Source organism: Mesitornis unicolor, unplaced genomic scaffold, assembly GCF_000695765.1.
Source record: "Mesitornis unicolor isolate BGI_N332 unplaced genomic scaffold, ASM69576v1 scaffold8163, whole genome shotgun sequence".
Classification (NCBI taxonomy): domain Eukaryota; kingdom Metazoa; phylum Chordata; class Aves; order Mesitornithiformes; family Mesitornithidae; genus Mesitornis; species Mesitornis unicolor.
The window spans coordinates 19,331-29,715 of NW_010172569.1; positions in this window are offsets into that span (position 1 = coordinate 19,331).

A 10,385-nucleotide genomic window follows, 5' to 3' on the forward strand; every position below is an offset into this window, starting at 1 on the left:
TGTATTTGACAGAGTCAGGTAAAGTAAGTGACAAAACTTATAACATGTTAAATAATATTTAAAATTTGAGAAAAAAAGAAAGACATGGAAACTAATGGTGGCAAAGTATAAACAGAAATACAGCTCTGTTTTATATATGTAATTTCTGATTACTTTCAACAGGCAAGAGTGAAGTAAAGAAGCATGAGTCTGCAGGAATGGTGATGGCTCATTGCACTGTGCTAGAGTCTTCTCTGGCATGTTCATTCAGTCTGCTGAGTCAGGGAAAGGCTTTGACTAATAGGATTTGATTAAAAGAAATACTAATTGACTATTGGAAGTCAAAAACCACTTTTTCTTTAATATTAAATTTTTTAAAAAAAAGAAACTGATATACTAACAGATTTTTCTCATTAAGTGCCACTTTAACCAACATGATTGAATTCAGCTTCAGAAAGACAAAACTCTCCAATTTGAACTCCTTTTCTGAGGGCTTTTACAACTCTTTAGAGTTACAGCAAGGTCTCAGATACTGCCAAGACTCTGTACTCGCTTCTGAGTTAGGTGCTCAAAGTGTCGTGAAGTGCCTGGCTTCATTTGTCTCTGATTTTTAGCAGCTGTGTTTGAATTGAGAGCTTGATTGACAATTATCTTACCTTGACAGAAGCTTGATTACTTGGGCTATGAAAAGATTGTTTATGATATTTTGTGATAAATGGTTACTTTTTTATGCCATTTTTTGACATTAACTCTTACTTGTTCCTGAACAGCCATAGCTAGTTTTTAAAATTAAGCCAAAATCATTAGTTAGTTGTGGCTGGCATGATGCTTCAGTGTCTAGAAATGTTGATGAAATTTTAGCTGGGATAAAATTCAAAACTAATTGTTCTCCAAGAGTTCTACTGAGCAAGGATTGTGATAAACTCTGTTAATTTTGGGTTAAAGAGAGAATGAAATGCCAGCAATAAAGGTCCTTTGATAGCAGTGGGGGATGAGTAATGGAAAATGTTCTTGCTGTGGACTAATCAGAGTGTAATTGCTAAAGGAACCAATCTTTCATTAATTGGAAAGGCAGTAAACTCAATCAGTCACAGTGCCAAAATATTGCAGTTCAGTTGAAGAATTTTATTGAACTAATTGATTTAATTGTTTTAAGTAATGGTGTTATAAAAGTCATTATTAAGAAACATTATTCTCAATATAATTTTCTGAAACACAAAAAAATTTATGAGGCAAGTGATTTTCATTTCAAAAAAAAAGATGAGGCAACAGTTTTTATTTTAAAAAGCAGTTTGACTAGGTTATGTTTCATTAAAAATTATCAGTACTTGATTTTGGATGTCATCATGGATAATGTGAAGAAGCACTTTGTAAGCGAAGGGTACTTTAGCTATGTTTAGACTAGCTCCACTCCTCTTTAGCCCTGAGGGAACATTGTACAAGTGCTGCAGGTTACTCGCTAGCTCCCAAAGCAGTTTAAACTGGAATAAGCAGTCCTCGATTACCTTCCAGTCCTCTGCCTGCTTAATGCCACTTGCATCTCTCTCTCTCCCCTCTGCAGATGTTCATGCAGTCACATGGTGAGTGGGTCCAGGGCAATTTTTCCCCTCCCACATGTATTTATGACTATTTGCAGTCACTGGGGAAGCAAGGAGAGTAAAACCAGTGACTGAGCCAGTGGGAAGCTGGCACTGCCTCTTTTAGCATCAGCATTTGCTTATATTGACTTAAGGGAGTTGTGGGACTATAGTTTTAGCATCACTTCTCTGAGGCTCAAACCCAGCCGGTATCTGTGGAGCAAGAAGCAGGAGCCCCAATATGTCAGTCACTGGTTCCTTTCCTTTCACAACAGTGTCTGGACTGATTGAAAAAACCTGTCTCATTGGCACCAATTCTGATGCAGTATCTCTTAAATTCAAATGTGGAGGGAGAGTATTGTATGTAACCCTATATGAACTGCAAGCGTAGTGTCCTGGCCATGTCTGTGTAACCTTTCTGTGCCTGTGATAGTGACAATAAATACTGACATCACTGAAAAGCCAAGCAAAATGTTTAGGAGATTTTCATGCCACAGTGAACCCTTAGAGTGCTTCTAACAACATCCCGTTGGTTATTGAATCACAGACAAGCCTGACGTTGCAATATTTGTAGGGGAAGGAATCATAATCCATCAGATCCAACAGCAGAATTCGGGAAGGAAAATTCAGATTTTGAGATGCCAGGGCCAAAAGGTAGAGATTGTTAGTCTTTCAGATACAGTCCACAATCAAGGAGATATCAGCAGTGACCAAGTTCCCATATGATGACTTTCGTTAATTGCTATTTGTGGTCAGAAAGTTGTTTGGCAGACTTCTTGTCATCAAGCTGTGGAGTCAGTGTGGCTCAGGGGTCCAAAAGACTCAGTTAAGTGCCTGGAAAGCTTCTCAGCCAAGGTCCTGCACAAATTCATTGCAGCCTCAACATGAAAACAGGGCTGTCATTACTGTTGTTTTATCACTGTTATTTTTAGCTATTACATATGTCTCCTGTGGCTTCTCCTCTTGATCAAATGCTGTTATACTAACACGCAGTACTTGGCTGTTTCTAACTCACATCATTTAGGAAAGAATAGAGCTTAAAACTCATGAAATCTCACAAATTGGGACTGAAATTCACGAAAGTATCTTCCCCATGGTGAGTCTCTCAGGATTAGGTGTGGCACTAAGAGGGGGAGGACAATCTACTGGGTCAGATACCGGCTACCATCACATGAGGCTGTTGAACTCATTGGATCAGTGGCTTGATCAGAGAGGGCAAAACCTTGCAGAATTTTTACAGTTTGGTCAGAGCAAAAGTATGTTTTGCACAAGGTAGCAGGAGGGATATAAAAACATGACAGTATAATAAACATGTTTCAGCTAGTATAATAAACAGAATATGGAGCCTTCAGAGTTGAGTCAGGTTTCTCTTTCAAAAGCGGAAAAATTCACAGCCAGGCATTGTCTCATATGACAAACGATAATAATGAGCAATAACAATAACATGAATCATTGTTATAATTCACCTGGTGATTTTTAATTTGTTTTTTCTGAAACTAATAAAGCATTACAAAAAATCACTACCATGCAGTAAAGAACACTATCAGGTATGTGGAACCGATAGAGACAAAGCTTTTCTAGATATGAAGTTTCAACACACACACACACACAAAAAAAAGAACAAGAATGTTTCACATAGAGTATGTTTTTGATCTTTTCTAACCCTTTTTGCATCTTGTTTTTTTTAACTGGCTTTACTGTACCATCAACTCATTAAATAGTTGATAAATGGACAGTTTTCCTTGAGGGCCTACATGTTACTTTGTTGCTGAGCCTTGAATGTACTCATCCCTGTGATGTTCACATGAACTAGGGATGTACTGCAGTTGGAGAACTGGAGAGCAAAGAGTGGGTTAGAACCATTAAGTGCATTGAGACACCCTATTCTGAGCTGCTGTGAGTTTGTCTACAAGGTGTATTTTGGGCAGATGTGCACTGACACTGCTCATGCTCAAAGTCAGTCCTACGCATGGAACCTTTAGGAGTACAGCAGGGGAGTACTGAAGATTTGTTAGGCTGCCACATCTCATACTGATAGGTGTGTGTGTGTGATGTATGTCAGACAGATCTGGCAGATAGAACAGTGAAGAAACTTTATCTTTGTAGAGCCCAAGTTGCCCAGGTCCTGAGTGAGTTGCTCAGCACTGCCCAGGTGGTGGCTGTGCCAGACAGGGCTCTATGCACCTTGAGGACCTCCCCAGGGAAAGTGTCAGTGCCTAACACATTGGTGTGAGAACTGACTGCCACTCTGGTGCCTAAGCTATCCTAAATGTGTCCTCAGAGGTGTGTTCAAGATGGCAGCAAAAGTCTGCTGCAGAACCAGGAATTCAGTTTTATGCCATAGACTAACAGCAGAGCACCTGGGGAGATCCAGACTAGGTGTGCAGCATCTCTCACTGTCAGAAGAGAGTAATGAGCTCACACTCTACTGGACCAGGAAGGTATGGGTTTTACCTCTTTTTAATTCATTTTAATAAATGGGAAATCCTTGTAAGCTGTCAACACCCATCAGTCTCCAAAAGCATGATTTTCCCTTTGTGTAAATACAACAATTTCTAAGAACAGTACCTCATCCTGATTCCTTCTAAAGAGATTATTCTGGCCTCAGGATCTAAGCAATGTTGTTAAGTGCTGCAAAGCTCTGCAGCACTGCTCAAACAGCACAAATAACAGTATTGCTCTCCCACAAAATCTCCTGATGAAAAGGAAATCTAATTGTTATTAGAGGCTGATTTTAATTGCATCTAGTTTATAGTAACAAGTTGTTAATTTTGTAAACAGAAATGTATTCGTGGGACCCCAAAGATTACTGGTGAAAGTAGGTTATCAATGGCTTTTTTTGCATGTTTTATAAAAGCTTGTTGACTCTTAATGTAACAACGACAAAAATACAAATGGCCAAATCACGGTTAACACAAACTCAGTCAAGGACAGACTAGACAAATGCCTGTTAGGAAGAGTTTGCTCACTTTTTCCAGCAAGGTCAGCGTCCAATAAATGTGGTGCCCTATCCCCTTGCCCACCTCTTTTCCTTAGTTCATGATGGGAACAACAACTATGCTTATGGTCTCAGACAGGAAAGACCCAAGTGTTGCTAACCCTACTGTGGGTCAACTGTGTTCAGTGCCTCTCTGCTTAAAGAGCCTGATTCTCTCTTCTCCATGTACCCACTAGATTGTTGTAGACAGCAATAGTATCTTTCCTTTCCCTTCTTCTCCGCAGGCTGACCAAGCCAAGCTCCCTCAACCTCTCTTTGTACGTCTTGCACTCCACCACCCTCTTGCTGTACTCCTTGGAGGTGGGCGGAAGAGGGGCAAAACTCAAAAGTGCCTGTTGGGGGAGAATAATCTCTTCCCTGTCCTTGACCTGCTGGCTGCACTCTAGATAATAGAATCAAGATGGTTTCATGAGAGCTCTTCCAGGGCCCCCACTCTGTGACTCAGAGGTGAGGAGTTGTGGTAGCCAGCTCTTCCATCCCAGCACTTCATGCCGGCACATCTGAAGGCATTTGAGAGCTGTACACTACTACACAAATATGGGCTTCTCTGGCTGACTAAACATGAATAAACACATATGTATGTGTTCCCTATTAAATGATGAATGGTGAGCTCCCTCCAACCTGTGTGACTGGGAGTGTATTTATATCATGGTAGATAACTGTGGACACATGCTTTGGTGGACACAGGTCTGGTCATGTAATGGGACAAGCACCAGGCTCCAGGAAAGATGAAGCCAAAAGTAGGCTAGCCTAGAAACTAATCCTGCTGGAAACCTTTCCTTACTCACATCCAAAGGGCTTCCACAAGACGTGGCAGCAGAGATGAGGATGGATGAAACGTTCTGGCAGGTTGGATCTGATCTTGGCTGCTTTTGATTAATTGCTTAGGATGAAGGGGTCATTGCAGCTGCTGCAAAAATTAGCCTCTTTAAATGAGGATGGAGACCAAAATATGAAACTAGATTTAACTCCTTTTCATCCTGTAGATCTGGACCTGCAACATTTCCAGACCTTAAAAGAAACAAAGGTCCCAAAGACATGCCTAATATGGAGATCTGGATGGTCCCAGGGCTCCTGAGTCTCAGCACCACACACTGTTCAAGTCACAGGTGTCAAAACAGTGGTATATTCAAGAGCCTGAAATCACTTTCTCACATTTGGGAAGAACATGGCACCAGCTATGAGACAGCACAGCCACTCTGTTAGTCACCTGAAAGGGCAGTTCTCTACGCTTAGCAGATTGCACAGTGTAAAAAGATTGGATTAATCGAAAAATATAACTCCAAACAATCAGGAATGTTAAGACTTCTTTTATGTATATCAGTATAGAAAGGAGTTAGGCTAAAGTGATCTAACACCTCAATATTCCTTAGTGAGCTATTATATTTAAAAGCATATAAACCCATGGTATTATATTGCATGTTAACCAGCAGTGGCTGTTCGCTAGCTCATGAATTCATCATTCCTCTGCCCTGCAGCTTTGTTTGCTCAGTTTCGTTCCATGTAGAGCACGGACAATATGTTCTTTCTAGCACACGTGGGGACTTTCAGAGCAAACCATAGACACAGGCTTGCAGTGAAAATCTCCAGGTAGCCCCTGCCTTCACTCAGGCAAGGCTTGAAGCCAGAAATAATTGTCCTCAAAGTGCAAGATGTTCTCAAATGTGTTTTGAAAATAATGGAGGGGGAATTGGCACCACTGAAGTAATCTTTTTAATGTGAGGGTGTAGAACAACAGAAGGAATGGGGTAAAAATCTAGAGGATTATTTTGTCCCTCCCTTACCTCATGCAAATAGAAAGAAGACAAAACAAATTTTGCATGGTAAGTCCTTCTTCCAAATTGTAGAAAAGACACATATACCCTTTCCAAAGCCCAGACACTTAACATCAACCTTTAAGCACCTGACTGAAATGTTCTTTAAAACATTAAAGCTGACTGGAGACCATAAACCCCTTCTTCAGAAAATGGCTGAGTCATTTTCTGCAATGTTCCTGTATCCCTCCGTTGAGGTTACACAGACACTAAGGTAAATTGTTTCCTTTCTTAGTCATTGCCATGAAGTGCCTTTTGTTAAGTGTTATGAACCTCTCTGTCTTCCCCTTCTGCTTTAAAATACTGGGCAACGATAAATACTTACACTTTGCACTGGCAGGAATCATTGCAATAGGGAGATGGGGTAATGTTGCAAAGAAAATATCCTGTGCCATCTGTAGTCATACTTAATGTTATAAGCACACTAAGTCAAAAAGCACAGTAGTAAAGAATTTAATATATTGTAAATTATAGCCATGATTCCGAAACTTGTGTTTATTATAATAAATCCTGTTTCTTAAAATGGATCACTTGAGTTTTATTTAATGTTCTATTTTAGTTCTTCCTCAATTCGCTGTAGCCAACTGCAAACGCAGATTTCATACTTGCCCTGTGAAGCTCATTACTGCCAGAAAGACTGGAATAAACTTGGAAATAAGAAGCAGCTATGTTTTTGGAAAGGAAAAACAGGATGTTGGAGCCTTTTTTCAGAACATACTAGTTATTCTGCTACACAGAATTTAATGCATTTACCAACTATCCTTAGTATTGTTGTATATATTTTGTATATATTAAGATTTTAAAAGGGCACTTTGAGCTCTGTGGGGCTAGTTATGTATTTACAGTGTATGTGTGAAGACAAAAAGATTTCTTAAGCCAAAACCTGCTGCTCTTTCTCCAGCAAATCTCCTCAAGAAATCAATGGACTATTGAATTCCTCACCGAGTCTTTTTTTTTAACTTGCTTCTGACACATGGAGTGTTTGCCTAATGTCTGGCTGTGTCTTACCTAATCACATTCCTGTCATCGGTAATTTTGAGGACATCTTTAATATCTTTGGGTTCCTGCTTGTATTAAGCAGTTTCACAGACTCATCAGAACACTGGTTGGATGGCATCCATGGAGGACAGCTGGTCAGGCTGCATCCACAAAGCGGGACTGCCACAAACGTCAAGTCAGGTTTTCATCAGGCTTTGAAAACATTCATGGATGGTGACTCTGCAGCTTCCCTGAGCAACATGTTCTCAAGTTGCACTACCACCCTCCTAATGTTCAACCTGAACATCCCACGCTCTGGTATACTGCTCTTGCTCCATGCCTGGGCTCTCTGGCATTACTGAGAAGAGCCTGGTTCTGTTGTCTTTGTAACTACAATCCAAATAGCTATAGCTTGCTCTCTTCTCTCCACTTAGCTTTCCCTCTGCCAGCTTAAACAAGCCCTGCTTTTCCAACCTTTTCAATTCTGAAAATCCAAATGTTTTAGTCCAGCTTAAATAACATCGATTCTTGGGTTTGCAGGATCTGAGTGAGACTTCAGGATGATTGAGATGCAGGAGATGACATTACCTTTCTTGGCCTTAGGCTTATAAAACCAGTGAAGTAAAAAGTAATTCTTTTCCTGTGCATTTCTAAGGATTAAGAGTCAGCTAATACTGAAATTATTTCTGTAAAAGGTGTTCTAACCTTTAGACCTAAGTGTAGATGTGTGTGTAGGTCAGGTGCTTTGAATGCAGCTGGTTTATCGTAGCAAGATTACTTTGTCTTCCAGTGTACTGGTGAAGAGCAGATAGCCACAACAAAATAGCAAAATACATTTTGCTTTCCTCTACAGACTGGCTGCCTTCATGACTATGCCAATGAGTGCAGGGTAAAAACTAAACTCAGAGCTCCAACAAAATGTCCTGCAACTCCAGAAGGTGGTATTTGAGCAAGAAGCAAACACAGGCAGACATAAGGCTTTTGTACAAAGAGGAAGGTAGTATGAGTCAGAGAGCAACAGGTACTTCAAAACAGACATATTACCAATATTTTGTAGTTTATAGGTGAGAATGGGATTTCCTGTTTGTAGAAAATAACCACTGTAGCCCAAGTGTGTGGGACAGCAGCTGAAGCAGAGGCAGGCAGCAGAGCACTCTGGACTTCCCCCACCAGTGCCCCAGTGCTCCCTATATTTGGGGGACCTGACGTACCATGCTCTGGGTCGGCACTTCTAGTTCACGCAGCCAGACCGACTCTTGATTGCTCTTTGTCTCAGATGAGGGCTTTGAGCACCAGCTGGTAGATTTTGCTCTGTAAGGAGTATTATAGCGTTCACAACAGGGGACCTGCTGGGATGACAAATGTGGGAGGTTGTGCCTAGAGCACAGGGACCACTGAGCCCTTTCTGATGGCACTGCCACCACCGCGATCTCAGTCCCTGTCAAAAACCTCCACTCTGGAAACATCCTTCTAGCTACAGAAGATTGCTTAGGAGAGGCCTTATCCATGCATGACATTTGCCCTCAGTTCTCTGATCTGCCGTGTCCAGAAATCTTTCCTGTAAACAATGGCAAGTATTACTGCATCATGTGTTATCTCTATGAGACAGTAGCTAGCCAAAAGGCAACAGAAGAAGAAAGTACAATGTGCTCTCTACCCAATACCATAGTTCCAGCTGCAGTTGACCTGGTTGCTCAGAGAAAGGTTAAAGAGGAGTCTGGGCTCTACAGGGTTTGAGTTATGCTGAGCTGCAGGGTGCTCCATAGGCACTGAGATGATTATTTGAGCTTGTCAAACGGCCCCACAAATTAACAAAGAAAGAAGATAATTATTTAGCAGGTTTGGGGGGAGTGGTTGGTCCAAAAGTAGTATACCTGGACTTTCTTTTAATGTAAGAGAAGATATTCTGGCTGCAGAATATCCATGGCAGAGACAAGTCTCATAGAAAGCTGCTGCCAGCTACAACCAGGCATGGGTATCATGCATATCCCAAGGCTGTGCTTTCTTTTGCCCACTGTTTCCAACATTTTAATCATGAATGTAATCCTATTCTTTGACTGAAAACAGTAAAATCCCTGCAGACAAAATTGCCTACAAACATGTGGATGGTTTCTGCCAGGCTCACCTGCCTGTATACTTTAAGCTGCCAGGCATCTTTGGGGCATCAGGTGCTGAGGCAGGAGCACTGCTGAGCACCAGTGGTCCCAATGACTCTAGCCCCTTCGTGCACTGAGAGGCCCACCCAAGTACCCTAATATGGCTACAGAGAGAACTGTGCCACACTGCTAAGGCTCGATGGGTATCAGACATAGACATCGATATCTGTGGCATTTGAAGTGGAAATGAACTCTAACCTTGATTATTATTTTTTTAATCAGGTTCAAAAAATGTATCAGAAGTAATTTTCACAGCTGTTGCTGATTTGTCAGTACATTTGCCTCAAAATCTCCCTGCTGCTTGCTTTATGTTTTACAATCTTATTTGCACTTGTTTAAAGAAATGTTTTTCTCTCTCCTGTTGTTACACGAGGCATCCACATGAACAACAATGCCGCGAGGAAACTGCCTACACCCACAGTCCTGTCAAGTGTGCAAAGCAAACAGGAGCAAAAGGAGCAGAGCTGCTTCCCCAGCCCCTCCTGTTGCTCTGCTCCTCTCACCCTAGCGATGGCTTAGAACAATTTGGTGCCAAACCACAGCTGAGAACAGCCTTAATTCATTAAGGAAACCTCTTCTTTGTCATATGCTTTAGAGGAAGAGCCTGTTTCCCTCATTAGACCAGCTGATGCAATGGAAAATAGGGACAGTTTTCAGACTCAAAGTCCCAAAAATTTGTTCATTTTTCCAGCTATGTGCAGTATAAATGAGTGTTTAGAAATTCCAAGAAAACCTGCTTAACTCAGAGGTAAACCTAACACTTTTTTTTATTTGCAATGTTTAATCAATGTATTTTAGACACTGATCACATCTTTAGGTTTGAAGCAAGTTAGGACCTCTAGCTCTGAACCTTGCACCTCTTAAATCTTTGGACTGTACTACT